Source organism: Thunnus albacares, chromosome 6, assembly GCF_914725855.1.
Source record: "Thunnus albacares chromosome 6, fThuAlb1.1, whole genome shotgun sequence".
Taxonomy (NCBI): domain Eukaryota; kingdom Metazoa; phylum Chordata; class Actinopteri; order Scombriformes; family Scombridae; genus Thunnus; species Thunnus albacares.
In genome coordinates this window covers 5,604,440-5,621,980 of record NC_058111.1, presented here as the reverse complement: position 1 = coordinate 5,621,980, position 17,541 = coordinate 5,604,440, and the positions used below count along the sequence as shown (strand labels likewise).

Genomic DNA, 17,541 nt, shown 5'->3' with positions numbered 1-17,541 from the left:
GAATAAACTGTCAGCTGATTGATGTTTTTCTGCACGGTGCAGCTGGTTTTCTTAGCTCGGGTTTGCGCCGGTCATCCGTTGTTTGTATACAGACGGACAGAAAGTGTTTGAGAGGATCAGACTGTCACTGATTCACTGTCTACACATCCTGGACTGCTCCATATACAGCAGAAGAAGAAGAGGAGGGGGGGGGGGGGGGGCGTTGCTATAATATTAAAGTCATTTTAAAGGGATTACATCGATCTGGAGCTGCACCCCCCCCCCCCCCCCCCCTCGCAAACCCCGACCTGCACTCAGTGGTAGCTGCCATGAGTGAGCCCTGCACCCCGAGGGGCTTGGAGGGGGGTCGTGTGTGTGTGTGTGTGTGTGTGTGTGTGTGTGTTAAGAGCTCTGCATGAATCTATCTGGGGCATGAGGATCACTGCATTAACTGTAGGTTTTAGGTTGGTGTGGGTTGGAGTGCGTTCATGTATAAATGTGTGTTAAGAGGGTGTCGGTCATTGCGGAGTCATGTAACCTTTTTTGTTTTTTTTGGTTTTTGCAAGTTGTACATCTGTGGGCACAAAAGGGATAACGAAGTAAATCTTCCTCCTACAAGTAACAGAAAAGGAGACGGAACAACCGAACTGACGCTGCAAATCTCTCACCAACCTAAATCTGCTCATCACAGCTTTCTATAAATAACGTGGAACTTTTGTCGCTGACTGACTCTGGAAAAATCGTGATGTGCGTTTGTCACATTTCTGACCTTTTTATAGACTAAACAATCAATCGCTTAATCAACAAAATAATTAACAAGTTAACTGGAAAGCATTACTTGCAGCGTTACAAAACACACACCTGTTTCCTTCTTTTGTTTAGTCGTAACACATTTGTTCCCATTATATAAAAAAAAAAAAAAAAAAATCTGCCTGGTAATCCCTGACTGCCATTCTTAATTTTTTCCTGTCTTGTTTGGTGTGACGCTCTCAGCAGTTGATTAATGTCCATTTGCATGCCCATTTGCCTTGGCATCCGTTTTCACTGTGTGTGTGTGTGTGTGTGTGTGTGTGTGTGTGTGTCAGACAGGCGTAATGCCAGTGAGTCATAAAGCCATAAAGGGCAGGGTGAGCTCTGGAATGTGTGACAGAGCTAGACCGAGGGGGTGGTTTTGGCTAGACCTCTCTCCCTCATCTCCCTCTCTCTCTCTCTCTCTGTGTGTGTGTGTGTGTGTGTGTGTGTGTGTGTGTGTGTGTGTGTTTTGTATGGGTCATCAACAAGCGGAAACTCAGAGGAACAAACAATGTGCCGCTCCTAGTACCGGGTTTCAACCCCTCTGTGCTCTTTTTTACGAGGTCTCCCTCCTCCTTTGCCGCTCCCTACCTCTTCCACGAACGTCTTGAAGCATCAGGGAAAAGTCTGGAAACAGTCTTGTGTCATTTAGATTTAAGACCTCAAAATGAAGTATTCGTGATCTGTGATTTGTCTGATAACCAGGTGGGAATTGCCTACATTTTTTTTTTTGAATCGCTGACTAAATTTGATATGTCGTCGGGGTTTAAATTCAGCTCTGCGCAGCATAAAAAACTGATATTTGACTTCCTGAAAGCTGCAGAAACTTAATGACACAAACACATTGTATTAAAATTCACTCAAATGGGAGTCAAGGCCATCTAAGGACATGCATACACTCCCTTTTATACACACACACACACACACACACACATACTTGTTGACACACTGTGTTTGACCTGTAATGAGGCAGGAAGTTGGGAGGTGTTTGCAGAGCAGCTTTCTTCATCTTTTTCTCTTTTATTTCACCTCTTCGGTTAATCTACAGCATCACTTCCTGTGTCTTTTGTACGTCAAGCTTTTTCTGCTTGTCTGTCCCTTTGCTTTTCCCTCTCCTGTTTGTTTCTGCTGCTTCAAAGGAAGTAGAGGAGGAGGAGGAGGAGGAGGAGGGAGAGAGAGAGAGAGAGAGAGAAGAAGGCAGGGGTGTGTGTGTCGTGTTTCACATTCCTGCTCTTTAGAGTGCACGCACACACACACACACACAAATACGTACAAAATTGATGCAGTCAGGTAAAGGATCTGTGTCACTGTCATCATGAAAGTTTGTGTTCATGTCATTTATAATCATTCATGCACGTCTGTTCTATGTGTGTGTGTGCGTGTGCGTGTGTGTGTGTGTGTGTGTGTGAGTCAGCGGGGGGTGCACCTTGCTGCCCTCTTACATCACCATTGTCGCCGTGACAGGCAGTTAAGTGCGTTGCCTTATAAGGTAAAAGCGCGCGAGACGGGTGGAAGGAGGAGGGGCAGGAAGAGCCTGTTACCGTGACAATGCTGTCTGCTGCCGGGCAACTGGGTCGGCCTGAAACTCCCGTTTGGCCACATTTTCACGCACACACACACACACACCAGACACACACCACACACAGCCCCTCTGTGTTTCCTTTTTCATTTTCCCTCCACCTCTTGAGTGCCACATGATTCATTCATTTAATATGAAGTTTGTGTTGTTAGAGGACATATTTTTGTCTCTTTTGTTGTCTGTTTAGTCTCTGGAAGGTGTGTGTGTGTGTGCATACATGTCGGTTATCGTCATAGATAGTCGTATGAGATCAGCGATAAAACTCCCGGTTCAGTGGGAATACGGAGAATAAAGATTTATAGCCGTTGAGATGTCTCTCATACCACACGAACACAGATTAGCTCTGAAAACAAGCAGAGCTGTTAATGTTTCTACTTCTTTCTTTTCCCATCTCTTGTTTGTTCCTCTTCTTCCTTTCCTGCCTGTTTTTCTCCAAATTTCATTGCAAAGGTGTCACATGGTCAACCTGCAGTGACCTTGATTTGTTTTTTTTTTGTAAACTGAAATTGTCAGCTGTATGTCTGATTATAGCTGACAGAGGTAGATGAAGTGATGCTGCTGGCTAAGCACGTTTTGGCTGGTGTCTCTGGTGTGAAGACAAGTATTTTTTTTCCCCCCCAGAAAGATTAAAATAACCGAGCGCTGAGTAATTCTGTCTTGGTGGCTGAGTTTAGCACTTACTCATCCTATCTATATCGGCGTTTACTCACACATGCTAGAGTCAGAAAAAATTCCTCTCTGTCCCTGTAAAGGCAGTGAAAGAGTGCTGAGGAAATAATATTTATATATCCGTGCATTTGAGGTTGTGTTTTTTTAGGAAAAGACAGTTTCATTTCCTAAAAATATTGTTAAAGATGAATGCAGAATAAGTTCAATTCTCTCACGCATCTGCACAAATGTAATGACTTCTCTTTTCTCACCAATAACTTCCTCTAACAGGCTTCGACTAGTTTCAGATGTTTATCAGTCGTTGTTAGAAATAGACTGTGTTTGCTATGTGTGAGAAAGAGAAGAAGAGAAGTGATCAGCACTGAAACAGAGTTGTTTTAAAATACAAAAAAAAAAGATTAATTAATTATAATAATGGCATACTGGCAATATTGCAAAGACAACAGTACAAATAAGTCACCCAATGCATCACTTTTATCACTTCTTTTCACAGAGAAACTCCTATTTTATTCCTGTTTTGCAGTCGTGTCCAGTCATACTCTTCAGATGCAGGTGCTGCCTGTTGTCTTGCATGTGATCTTTTTGTGTTTTACTACTCTAATGTCTCACAATATAGAGCTTTTAATAATATGGTACACACAAGAATATATCACTGATAATAATAGTAGAGGAACACATTCTCCTCCTCGGCTCAGATAATGATGCTCCAGATAAGTCAGAAGGGTCAGTGAGAGGGAACTGAGTGTGTGTTGCTGCAAGTGCTGTTGCATCAGCCAGCTGATAATTTTTCCTCTGAGTCGTCACGTCATTATCATCATCAGTGTCATAATAGCGGGCTGTGCCACAGCTCAGTCAGCTGTTACTCCCAAATATAAAGGTGCACACACCTAGTCACACCCAACATAAAAGAGTAAAAGGGTCACACACACACACACGCACACATACACACACTTCCACATGTCAGTGAATCAGGATTTTTGCAGAAACACCTCATTCTTTAGCAATAAACACATCGTCTTTATAAAAACCTGGTGTTCACTCAGAAAACTCCTCTGATTCTCATTTATGTTTTAGATGTTTTACTGTCTGTTGAACTACACACACTGACGCCAGATGGCTCCTCCATCCTTGTATGTGCTTAACTCAGCGTTTTTCACCCTAAAAAAAAACAACAACGCATAGATTTTGTCATAGATTTGTTAGATGTTATTTGAAACAAAACAGGTACCAGATAAACAGCAAGTTTTCCCAGAGCACTCTGATAATGTTTTTTCCATCTTAAACATATCATAAAACATAAAACATAATCCCATTTACATGCATATGCAATTATTTCTTTGTTCTGAGGATGTATTTTTCTAGCATCAGTCTGGCTTGCTATATTCTTATTCTTATATTCTGTTATGTTTGTCTGACGGTGGAAACGCTTCTATCCACCAGAGACGACATCGGAGGTAGTTTGGCATCAAGACAAACAGCGCGTTTTCTAACAAAACCAGGATTTGGTGGAGCGATTCCGTTTCCTCCTGCCTGAACTGATCAACAACAGCAACGCAGAACTGTCGCGGAGCTCTGGAAAGATTCAGCCAGAGGTTTTAATAAAAGGTCGACACAAACAGCTGACGCTTTGCCCTGCCAACTTCTAACAGGCCTGCCAAACTCCTGTTGGGGGCTGTGTTTAAAAAAAAAACAAAAAAAACACACACACACATCACACACACACAGAAGTGGGTGTGTAGTAATAAAAAATAATAATAATAATGACCTCAGCTCATTCAGTGATTGGAGAGTTCTAGTTTTGTGATTGAGAGGTTGGTGAAAGAAAGGAACGCCGCTCCGACTGTTGGAGGTCGTCCATATCGACTCGCTGAAAGGACCTGCGTTTACGTCATAACAGTCCAGGCGAAAGTTTAATCCATCAAGGTCGAAGGAGACGTTTGTGTTTTAAGAGTCATGACTGTTTTAACGCTCTCTCTCTTTTTTTCCTCCTTCTCTCTATTGACTTGTGATAATGTAACTTTGATTTGCTGCCAAGCTGAGGCTCGAACAGCGTGCAGTCAAGTCAGGGAGCCAGACCTCTGCAGCAGTAGCGCATGTCTGCAGTGATCTCAAGGTCATCACATTAAGTCGCCGCTTATGAGTCAGACGTGGGGTTGACACTCACATCCAGGCGTAATGAATGAATGTGTGTTTATTAAGTGAGTAAAACGGGAGGACAAGCGTAGGTGTTAAGACCTCGACTTTTGTCCCGTGAAGCTACATTTATTTTGAAAAACTGAATAAACTCAGAGCAAGTCAGAGATATTAGTAAAAACCTGAAAATGAAAGAAGAAATTGAACCATTTCTGTTTTTTTTTTTTAACATTGATAGTTGAGATGTGTGCAGTCATGCTCTGTAGATGCTTGCAGTTGTAAATCTTAAGAACGATATCCCTGAGAAAAAAGTGACTTTTTGATTGCGTCGTTAATTTTAGTCCCAGATTTATTTAACTTGGACATGAACTAGTTGTTTTTCTATCTGCCTGTCTCTCTCTCTCTCTCTCTGTGTGAGTCCCCCCTGTACATAAGATCCTGTTCCATTGTGTAGGATTGTATGGCAGTTTCCAGGTGTTATCCATGACCCCGGCTTGGCCTCCAGGCGTTAGTCTGGTCCAATCAGGCCCCTGAATGGGATCCTTATCTGGATAACAAACTGCGTGCTGCCATTCAGAGAGCCGGTACAAGAAACAGACCTTGTTAATGGCATCGTGGGTGTGTGTGTGTGTCACGCAGCATACCTCAGCTTTGTTAAATGTTGGCATCCGTTAGAACTGAAGATCTTACTTTATCACTGATCTGTATGATCAGGATAAAAAATAATTGAGCTATGTCGTGTTACTTTTTCTTTCAAGGAATTTGGAGTATGTATCACATTTCTGGAATAGTCACTGACTTCTTGAAGAATTCTGCAGTAAAAGCAGGTGAAGCGGTGATATGTTTGTTTTAAATGAACGTCATGCATGGTGTGTGTGTGTGTTCCAGTATTTACTCAAGAGAAGAGAAACTTTTAACTGTCGGTTGAGAAATGATGGTCTGCTTGAGTCATTTAGTTCCAGCTAGTGGGCGGTGATGTTGATTGTAAAATACTTTCAATCCTTGCGACACCTTTCCTTATCTGTAAAACGGTTATTCCGTCTTTTTGTGTGCTTGAGGCGCGGCTTCTAGACTTAAGGACTCTGCTTAATAAGAGGAGGTTTTTAGAAGTATGATGATTATTTTATTTGCAACATTCCAACTTGTTGAGTTAGACTTTAATATGTCTTAGAGAGAGGTGACACATCCATCTCTTGGCCAGTGAGAGTGCAGACTATGAGAGTGTGTTAGTTGGGGGCCCCCCCCAGAGCTGAAACTTTGCCTCTAATATGGTTACTTCATTTGCCTTAAACCACAGTTTGAGTAAATAAAGGTTGTTTCATTCTGAGCAGGTTTGAATCTTTGGTTATTTTAACATTTATTTGGGCAGGTGAGAAAACACCAAATGATATCACCTAGTTTTCTGAAAATGTGAATTTGGAATATACCGCTTTATTGTTTTCTACGCTTTAGAGAGCGTCTGATAGCCAGGAGCAGTTAATCATGTGGGAAATCTGAGTACTCGGTGAATCCAGGTTTTTTTTTTTTTTTTCTTTTGGACAGCTGAACAGATGATACGAGCAATTCAAAGACATGATGTGGGAGATTTGGAAAGGCATTTTTCAGTAATTGATGTCAGTTTATAGACTAACCGATTACTCAGTTATCCCAAAATCAAGATCAACAGCCACACCTCTAGTGTCTCTGTCATTAACAGCATCTTCCTTCCCACTGACTTCATTCAGCTCTCTGAATGAGTCACCTTGCTCATTTGAATCGTTGAGCCCCGTTGTCATTATGTGTCATTGGACAGGGGGCTGTAAAAAAAAATGTTCAGATGGTGGAGTTTTACAAGTTTCCAGCATTTGCTCAGGGCTTAATATTTTACATCTTGTACAGTTGGATTCATTCGCTGCATTCCTGGAGAATTAACATGGACATCCTCCACCCCCGCCGCTTCCTGTGCTGTGCCTCTAAAGACAGGAAGTGGATTAGTTCACCGCTGATTGGCTGGGAAGAGAAAGAAGTGATGGTGTGATATGAGAAAAACAGACACACATGAAGCGAAGGAAACACTAATGCCAAGTAGTGCTGACTCCCGCTTCCGGTTCTCTCTCCTGTCCCCCCAACCCCCCCCAACCCCACCTCCCTCCTCTGATGTGATCTTATCCATCCGTCCCCTTTTAGCTGCAGTGAAACCTCCTCTTTAATTGAATGTATGGCATCACGTGAAGAGATCCTTCTCTCACAAATAAATGATAAAAACTGAGTGGCTTGTTGAGTTTCTCCAAAAAAAAAAAATACCTGTCTTAAAATCACTGCTTTACTGCTTCAGGCTGTGGAAAGCAAGATCTAAGTCACATGAGACCTTTTTTAGACGACCTCGTCAAAAAACTTGGCAGCAGATGGGACCTGATGTTAGGAACCAGCTGAGTGCCTGCCTGTTTCAGACCTTATTGGATAATTGAGTATCGTCATTCTTCATGGTTTGATGTTTTAGGTCCTGCAGTTGAAACACCCTTTGAAGAGTCTTTATCATTTAAACAGGTTTTTAAGCTGTTTCATAGCCAATCTTGTAAAAGCAAGAAAGGCAAATAGATGTTTTTGAAGCTAAATCCAAGTTGACTTCAGTCCTTAACTGCACTGGGGGGGGGGGGATAATCTTGACTTGACTGGTTTCCAATGTACTGGGTCATTTAAAGTGCTTTAGGCAACTGTCTGAAAGTGTGTTTCCATCCACCTGTTTTCAATGTGCATGTGTAGGAAATTCAGGGGGGAAAAAAAACCCTTCAAATATCGCAAAAGTCTTAACGTTTGGCTGAGGTGGAGAAGTCGGGATATAAATAAATACCTGCAGAACAGATTGAGACTTTATGAGGGAGGATACATGTCAGGTTATTTATCAGTTTCTGGACTAAACAAGTCATTTTCTGGAAAAGAAGAGATCACCCAGAAGAGGGCGGGAAGAAGAAAGAGATGAAATAGGTGAGAGGGAGAAGATGTACAAGAAAGGGAGGCAGAGGGAGGAAGAACATAGCTAACATTCCTGACATCTCTGTCATGTTCAGCGGGGATGACACTCATTCATCCGCCGACTCTCCGCTCGGCTTTCTTTCTTCTTTCATTCCTCCTTTTCTCTCTCTCCTCTCACCCCATACCTTTTTTTTTTTTTTTTCTCCTGTCTTCTGCGTGTTCTCTTTCTGTCCCTGCTATGCAGACTTGGCAGAAAAAAAAATCCAATTTGGAGAAGAAAAAAAAAAAAAAAAAAAAAGTTTGTGGTTTGTTTTGCCAACTGAAGTGGGTGGAGTCTGCCACATAGGACAACACAGCCAACGCCAGAGAGTTGAAACAACAACAAAAAAAAACCTATTTCACTTGTCTGTGACAACTTGGCAGCTGTAGACAAACGATCCAGATGTGGAGAAATCAAACGCATCTACAAGGTGATAATCTATGACATTCATATACAAATAAATGTGTTTTGCTTCTCTGTGTCCAGTGTACTTTAGTTGTACTTTGTTCATTTTTTTTATTTGCTATTCTTACTATCCAATGTTTGCTAAGTCTCTTCCCTTTTCTTCTCTCTTTTGTCTTCTTTCTCTCTACTTCCCTTCCAACCCTCTTTTGTTGAAAGAGAAGACCCCCGTTCCGGATACGAGATCAAAGACTTTATACACATCTCGGGGAGTCTATCCCATTTCTCTTGTTGCCTCTCCCCTTCATTTAATCTCAGTAAGAGTCCCAGTGTCTCATTAAAACTCTCCCCCCTTCCCTCAGCCTCCCTCCTGCACTGAGCTGTCACCAAAGTAAAGCCACGTGACACAAACCCTACCAGAACATGATTCTCTCTCTTTTTAACTGTCTTCATCTTTTCCTCCTCTGCTCCTCCTCCTCTTCTTATGTGGAGTGACCTGTGAAGGAAGTCTTTGAAAGCTAAACTGATGTGGATGGTAGATGATGTTTTTTTTTTTTTTTTTAGAGTTTAGGTTGTAACACAGCCAACAACCTTCTGGATAACATACTAAACAAGTTGTGAAGTTTGAATGTTCACATCTTTGCTATTTGCCCTCATATTCGCCTGATATCACATGCAAAGTCTTAACTTGCTTCACAAGCTAACAATAGCAACGAGAAACTGCAACCCCAGAACTAAATTTCTAAAAAGACAAGCAAGGAAAAAAATCCCCTTTTAAAGCCTCAGTACGTAAGCAAAAAAAAAAAAAAAAAAAAAAAAACCTCAGAAGAAGAAATTGAAATTGTCTTTTGGTACACCAAACTTCTTAGAAGTTGTGGATTTGAATGTCAGTAGAAGGCCTGAAATGTAAAAACAGTGGATTAAGCAATGAACACGGAGGTTTTGTGGTAGGTCGTGTCAACACGCTGTTACGCAACGCTGGAACCATCTGATGTTAAGTGGAGCAATGTGCCCCAAAGTCACCAGTAGTTCTTATTGACACATAGCTGTGTGATACGACCAGAATCTCATATCCTGATGGAGGTCATACGCATCACAATAAAGCACATTCTCTGTAAAGTCAATGACTGAATAGTTTATATAAGATGACCACATGGAAAGGCCTCAACAAATAAAAAGTACATAATCATATTTGATTATTTTTTTGCCTTTTATTTAGAACCTTTGTGCAAATTTTCACTTTAGCATGTGACAAAATATAAAATATCAATGTAAAAAAAGGTAAATAGAAAAGACTTTTCAACTATATTTGATAAAGGATGGGATTCTCAGTGGAGTGCTAAACCCAAAATCCAGTAGGCATGTTCCAAAAATATAACAAAAAAGGGAGCACCTCTCAAATTTCCTTGTCAAGGAGGATAAAATATTAATATTTCACTTGTTTATTTAGCTCACATCACTTTAGAAAAATGCTTACGTGTTTCAGCACAGAGCCTTGCATTATCAGAAGGCTCTGAAGGCTCTGATTGGACGGACCAAGCAGCTGAGATATGGGAGGGTTATGTTAAAGGTTTCAAAATCTGAAACCTGAAAGTTACAAAATACTTCATGAGAATTACAAGCTGATATCCTGAATTTCAACATGTAGTTAAAAGTGATGAATTAGCCTTAAAATTACTTAACATGACGTTTTGTTTTTTTTTTTTTTTAAATGTTGCAGTCAGTTGAAACCTTTTTAACTGCAGGGTTAATTCAAATAATAATAAAAAAAAAGTCAAATATTCAAAACTTTAATGTTTTTACCATGCGGTCATATAGTCACAGAGCATTGCAATGATTTATTCTTTTATTATGCATATTATACAACCGCTATGTATAAAAATACTTTCCCGCTGTTAGAGAGCCTAGCGGATCCTAAAATAGGATCCGAAGGGACAGCGCCACACACACACACACACACACACACACACACACACACACACACACACACACACACACACACACACACACACAGAGAGGTCTCTGTCAGTGCAATCCGACCCGGGGCCCGGACTTTTTGAGCAACAAAGACAGGAAGAGGCATAAATAAATGAACAAATAACCACATCGCTTGACACTTTACCCCCCCTCCTCCCTTTCTCCTCCCCCTCCATCCTCCTCCCTCCCTTATTTCCTCTCTTCTCTCCTTTCTCTCCACCTTTTTAAGTTTCCTTTTCATAAAACGGTAGCAAATCACTAAACCCAACCAGACGGATGCTGATTGGCTGTCACTGCAGTCGGTAAGATTTGTCTGCTCTGGCAGGTAAACAGTCATCGTTCATTGGCTGGTAAGATGAGTTGGGTGAGGAGGAAACTGCAAAACAACACATTTTATTTATTTTTTTCCCCCCAAAGTCTGAAAACCTTCAGTCGTCTTTCATTTTTACATTAATCACTTCATGTTGTGCTCAGTTCTAAACATCCCTCCTCCTCCTCAACTTCCCTCTTTCATCTCACCAAATACTTTTTTTTTTCTTCTTCTTCTTCTTCTTCTTGCCTCCCTCATCCCACATCCCATCTGTAATCCCTCATTTACCCTCCTCCAGCGCTCTGGAAAATGACTTTGAAAAGTGATTAGGTGCTTATTACTTAAAAGTACATTTTTTTAAAAAAAGAAAGAAAGAAAGAAGAAGGTTTAGAGCACTCTTTCATTCCCACAATTTAGCAGCATGTTGTCAGGACAGTCATGTTAAACCATGGATACCCCCCTTTCCTTTTCCCACATTCATCATTTTCCACTCTTTCCTCCTCCACCTTCTCTTGATCATCTCCTGGCTTCCTCTCCTCTCTCTCTCTCCTCTCTCTCTCTCCCCCCTCTGCATTTCCTCTCCCCTCCCCTCCTGTCCTCCTCTCCTTAATCCTCCCTTTCCTTTGTTTCTGTTAGCTGCTATATTAAGGCTCCTCAGGAGAGTTGTATGTGTGTGTGTGTGTGTGTGTGTGTGTGTGTGTGTGTGTGTGTCTGGCTGGACGCAGTCGATGAAGCTTGTTGAAAACAGTCGGCGTTAAGCTGTTGACTCACATAATGGCATATCTGAAGGACATTAGGCCAGCCAAGGAGTACACACCGATTACATGTTTGTCAGCTCCCACTGGGAGATGTGTGTGTGTGTGTGAGTGAGTGTGAGTGTGTGTGATGGTGAAAGATTGTCCCCACATTACAGCTCTGTTTTACTGACTACCTGTCAGCACATGAAGCAAGAGGGAGGCTCCCTCACTCTGTGTGTGTGTGTGTGTGTGTGTGTGTGTGTGTGTGTGTGTGTGTGTGTGTGTGTGTGTGTGTGTGTGTGTTTGTGCACACATGTTAATGATCACCTGTCCAGACTTGAGAGGATAATGAGACCAGAGCAACCTCTGCTCTGCTTCTTCGTCTTCCCTCCTCTTCTTTAATCCATTCTCTTTACTGACATTACTCAAGATTAGCACCAGTTTGGTGACCGCTAGTATTTTGAACATGACCGTCTCGGCCAGCTGTTCTTCTCTCTCTCTGTGTGTGTGTGTGTGTGTGTGGACACTTGGCTCGGACATTGAATTCCAGTTCATCTCTATCATTCATCATTTCACAGTGGGAGATGCTGCCAGTTATGTGAGTTTGGAAATTAACACTCTCCTTTTTAAGCTGTTCAGAAACATTCTGTTCGCTCGTTCAGCCCTTCAGTTATCAACCTCACACCCTCCAGAGGTCCCGCTGTGGCCTCCTGGGAGACGGTGTCGTATTCCTGCGCTGCGACTCTAGACCGGCGCTGCAGTGGCTCTACAGTAGCAGGGCTGCGTATCCGGTTACATCACCGCCCGTATGAAGGGACCTGCATGGGACCAAAGTGCACTTGAATCTAGAGTTCACTGAGTTTTTCCCTTTTTGTGTTGCCATCGTGGTTCAAGATGTATCTTCACAGTCAGGATGGTTGTAAAAATGAGTTTTAGAGGAGTTGTTCTAGATTGACACCCCTGAATTTTCTGGATCTAGGATGTAGTGTCATTGCTGGTTGTGAGATTTTATCACAGCTTTCAAGCAGCCAAAGAGATTGTTCGTGTAAATGTGGAAGGCCCCCAGTGTTAGTGAATAACTTACAAAGCCTGTTACACAGTTACTATGTGAGTAAATTGGTAAACCTCATGACTCACTCGGTCGCATATTCTGTGTGTCCATATGTGCTGACACGGGGGGGGGGGGGGGGGGGGGGTAAAGTTTGTCTGCTCCGCATATCCCCAACACACAAAGACCGACCTGTCTTCTGAAGTGTTTACAGCTAAAAGAGCGTGTGACAATAGCCAGCAGTACTAGTGTGTCGCACACTAGCCACAGCCCTTTTTTAATTGGCATGCATCTAAGAATAGGAGGCCTTGTGTCAGGCCAGACCAGACTAGTTACTGACTGAGCTTTATTCACAGGGCCAGGCCAGCATGGTTTTGGCCCAGCTCAGTCTGGTACAGCCTGGTCCGGTCTACTGTTTCCAAGCTCCTTGAGGTCGTACCTCCTGCCAGCAGGTCCCTGTATATAACTCCTTTAAACCAGCAGTACAGATCTGCTCCTCGGTGCACTAAAGAGAATCATATTTGCTTTTTTTTTTTTATTTGCTGACACAGTGGTCAGGCCGCACCTGTGCTTTATGTACAACAGGCCAGATTAACACCTTCAGTACAACCAGTTTTACATTGTTGGATGTTCTGCTGTGCAGGTGGAGCAACAGGGATTCAAATGCCTTGCTCAAGGGCATGTTTACAGCTGTTGTTCCTCAGCTACTTCCTCACCACTTATCTCTTCTGCCTTTTTTGCATTTCCTCTTTTTAATATTTTGATTTTTTTTTTTTTTTTTCACCACAAGCTTGCTTTCTCAACTAGAGGAAGACGTCTAGATGAAGCACCTTTTTCCTTCCTGGGAAGCAGATGTCGCCGTGCGTCTCCACCTGCCTGTCTCGTTGACCGTTGGCCCGTCTTTAAACTGACACCTACACAGCGGGAAGTCGACGTGTTATTAACAGCCTGTGCATAGGTTGTGGGTATGTCGGTGAACCTTGGCCCTGAGGATATGAGTTGTTCTGAGAGTATGTGAATCATATAAAGACCTTTGGCTACGACGTGTGATCCGAAGGTGTGAGACCGCTCTGACTTTTTCTCTTGAGACGTAGCGTGCACAGTCACCTCATGGTTTGTCCGAAAATAAATATAACACCGCAAGCGAGAAGGCTTGACCCACAGAGCGGGCGAGCGAGAGAGAGAGAGAGAGAGAGAGAGAGAGAGAAACGGGGAGTGTTGATGTAGATAGAAGTGACCAGCTAGCACAGAAACAACAGTCAGCGCGCAGAGTTGGTTTAAGAGTGAGCTCATCAGTGTTGGCAAGAAAAAAGGGTGTGTGTGTGTGTGTGTGTGTGATCTAGAAAACGCACACACGCCCACACACTCATGCACACACACACACAGACACGCACACACACCGCTGACATCATGCAGAGAATGTAAGACAGTTGAGCAATAACATTGTGTTCAACCTGGCTCATTCTTTCCAGGTGTAGCAAAGACACACCCTTTATCTTCCTGTGTGTGTGCGTGTGCATGCACGGGTATACAATACATACAATTGTCTGTGTAGTTAAATAAATTGCACATGAATTGAGAAATTGGGTGCGGGAATAACTGGTGTGTATGTATGCTTGAAAGAGTTTAAGTGAGCTATACGTGTGTGTGTGTGTGTGTGTGTTAAGCACATTCCTGTTAGAGGAGTGGGGTGTGAGTGTGCGTGACAGAGCAGAAAAAGGTGTAAAGACAGTTTTATCTCGTATGCATGTTTTTGTCATGTTTGTGTGTGTGTGTGTGTGTGTGTGTAATCATGCTTTCATGTGAGCATTTTAAAGCTACTGTTGAGTTTAAACGAATAATATCTATCTGAACCTTGACCTTTGACCCCGTAGAGATCAGAGTTGAAAGACGGTCGGGGGTCACACCGATGTGTTTTAGAAAACAGACATCAAACAGCTGACCCCTCTAGACCCCATTAGGCTCCTTCTCTTTTCCACACTCATCTAGCAGTAAAGCAGCGAGGAGACAGTTGTATATCTGCCATAGAAGAAGAAGAAATGTCGGACAACTTAAACACTTCCAGACATGTCGGGACACACACAAACAACAAAGATTTCTACACCCTGAAGAACTGAACCGTAATCACACACACACACACCCCTCCGTTCACCTTTTGGAAGCGATTCATCGGCACCACGCTGCCTCCAAATGTTCAGTTAAGTTTCAAATGAGCTTTTGCAGAGATAATGAGAAACCAAGCAGGTTATTGTTACAAATCAAGACTATTGCAGTTTAAACTTGGTAATGATTTCCATTTCCCCCCATAAACTGGGCACCTTTTTTTATTCTTGTGATGAGCTCATCAAAGTCTATGAACACGAGCTGATGCTGCAACATCTCATCCCTACAAAATAAAGCGCTACAGCTGTCGGTTCAAACAAAACACACCGGCCCGCCTCATCAACTTTTTAACAATTTTGACGCCCAAAATTTAGCATCAGCCGCCAACAGAATGATGGTAAAATATGCAAGTGGCTGCTAGATTTGCCACCATAAAACAATGGTGATCTATTTAGCCGCTGGTGAAACTTAAACATTCACTTTGGTGAACAAAGAAGTTAATTTTGAACCCAGCTAGCGGCTGAGTGAAGTGGCTCCAGTTTACTCATAGTTTGCATTGTAATCATACTAAAAGTAAACTAAAAGTTTTTCAAATATTTACACGTATTGAGCCAAAAGCAGTTTTAAAACACATCAGTGTTATGATATTTGAGAATGAATCAGTAACAGGCCAGAGATCAGTTTAGCAGCAGTAATAATAACAAGATCACTGTGGCTGCTGCAGTTATATACAGCGTTGCCAGATGGGAAATGTTAAAATCATGCACATTATGGGACTTTTTGGCCTTTTTATTGATCGTACATCTCACAGAGGGCAACGCTGGTTATGCAATAAAACTAGAGGATAAGAACACAGTGGCCCCGTGAATAAAATGTAATCACTCAGATCCAGCTTTGTTTTCCTCTGTAGCGCACGGCCTTCAAGCTTGTTATCTGTGTCCTCAGCTCAGGTCAAAAAAAATCCTCTCATGTGAATCATCTGATCTGATCTGATCTGTGTAGCCAACACAGAGCGGCCACACGGACAGGTTTAACAGGCTTCACAGGCACGCATCCGCTCCGCTGCGCTCGCTCTCTCTCAAGGAATCGGGGTTCGGTTTGCCTTTTTAATTCGGCCAATTTAGCGTAATTAGAATCAGGATTAAAAGTGGGACTCTTTTGACGGGAAGGAGGCCTTTTAGGATAGTAAATACAAAACTGTAAAGTGATGTTTAAGTTTGCGTTAATGTAGCGTTACGTGAAAGCCAGTCATCTACAAGTTCACCATGTTTTTGCACAAAGGAAGTAAAGTTCAGTCCGTGTTACCTGTGAGTCAACTTGCCTGAAGTATAAGATGAAATCAGGTTAAAGATAGTTTGATGATGTCACATGTTGTAACTGATGCTGACAGCTAAGAGGAGAACTGTGTGCATTCAGCTCAATAAACAAGACATTGACAGGAAATGAGGAAGAGTGAGAGAAAAGTCTTGAGTTGTTTCAGCTTATCTGAGCTGTGTGTGTGTGTGTGTGTGTGTGTGTGCGTGCATATGTGCCAGTTCGAAGTACGCAGCAGCACCACACCTTGTTGTCTCTGAATGACATAACGTCAGAAGCACGCTACTTCCCTGATACAAAAAAATGAACCTGACATAATTCAACGAAGCAGAAGTTGTTTTTTTTTTGTCTTCCTCATTGCTACAGATCAGCCTGTCAGACAGACACACAACCGTCTCTCAGCAGCTCGCAGGATTAATTCAGTTTGTGATAAAGGCGAAGTGTTGTTAGTGTCAGTTTGAAGATCTGAACTCGGTGGATGAAAGAGTATCGAGCTGTAGAATATTTGGAGCGTTGTGCGGCAAAGAGCTGCTCAGGCTCTCTGCAGGTCTCAACCTGTTTTAGTACAGAGCGTGCAAAGATTTACACTATTCTCCTCGTCACCACTCCCAGAGTCAGCCGTCCTGTTGGAACACGGCCGACTCACTGCGGCGCTAATAAAGCAAGCCGCGCGGACACACACTCACTCACTCACTCGCTCGCAGGCCTCACCCGAAGCTCCCCCCCCCCCCCCCATCCTTGTACAACAACAGCACACTTCGCCCCATTGGCTGAGATTTTTGATGTCATCCCAAGTCTGGTGAAAAAAGGCTTACTTGACCCAGTGCTAATTGAGTATCACAATTAACATAAGTAACACATGTAACACGTTATTTGCGCTCATTGACTCCATTAGGTTCATATAACTGTGCATAATGAGAAGTGACTGATCTGGGAACATTAACATCCCAGAACGTTGTTTGACATTCTTATTAAAAAAGTCACTTATAGTAAAAGAGAAAATATATAAGAATAATATATGTTTGTCCTTCCTGAATCCTGAATATATGATGTGTAATTCATAGCTACATAATATTTAGTACTTTAAGTTATTTTCTAAAAGTCATAATAATACATTTATGCACATATTTCCACAGTTCTTGTTCTGTGTTTATGGTTCCTGCGCTGTGATTGGTGTTTGAGTGACAGAGACGGATGTAGCAGCGCTCTGATTGTCTTCTCTGTACTGAACTAAGCTGGAACTTCCTGTCATTGCGGTGCTACTTCCTGTCACATTTACATTAACACTGTGAGTGAGTGTGTGAGATAGTGAGTGTGAGAGTGTGTGTGTGTGTGGTAGAGGAGGCATTGTTTTTCCGCTTCACTCTACTGCCCCCCAACTTTGTCTGTTTGTTTGTCTCTCTGTGTGTGTGTGTGTGTGTGTGTGTGGTGGGGGAGTTTAGTATCGGGAGGTCTGGGGGGGGGGGAGGGTCAGAGAGAGAGAGAGAGGGAGAGAGAGAGAGCGAG

General features: G+C 42.5%; 1 protein-coding gene across 5 annotated transcripts in view; it reads left to right on the top strand.

The window, feature by feature from the left end:
* actn4 (actinin, alpha 4) overlaps positions 1-17,541 on the top strand; it is a 56,686-nt gene that overhangs the window by 16,272 nt on the left and 22,873 nt on the right. The window contains exon 1 of one of the 5 annotated variants that reach the window (XM_044353175.1): positions 8,554-8,574. The exons of the other annotated variants lie outside the window; for them this stretch is intronic. The gene's annotated coding sequence lies outside the window, so the exon portion shown is untranslated. Of the gene's footprint in view, positions 1-8,553; positions 8,575-17,541 lie in introns of those variants that run through there. 5 annotated transcript variants of the gene reach the window in all.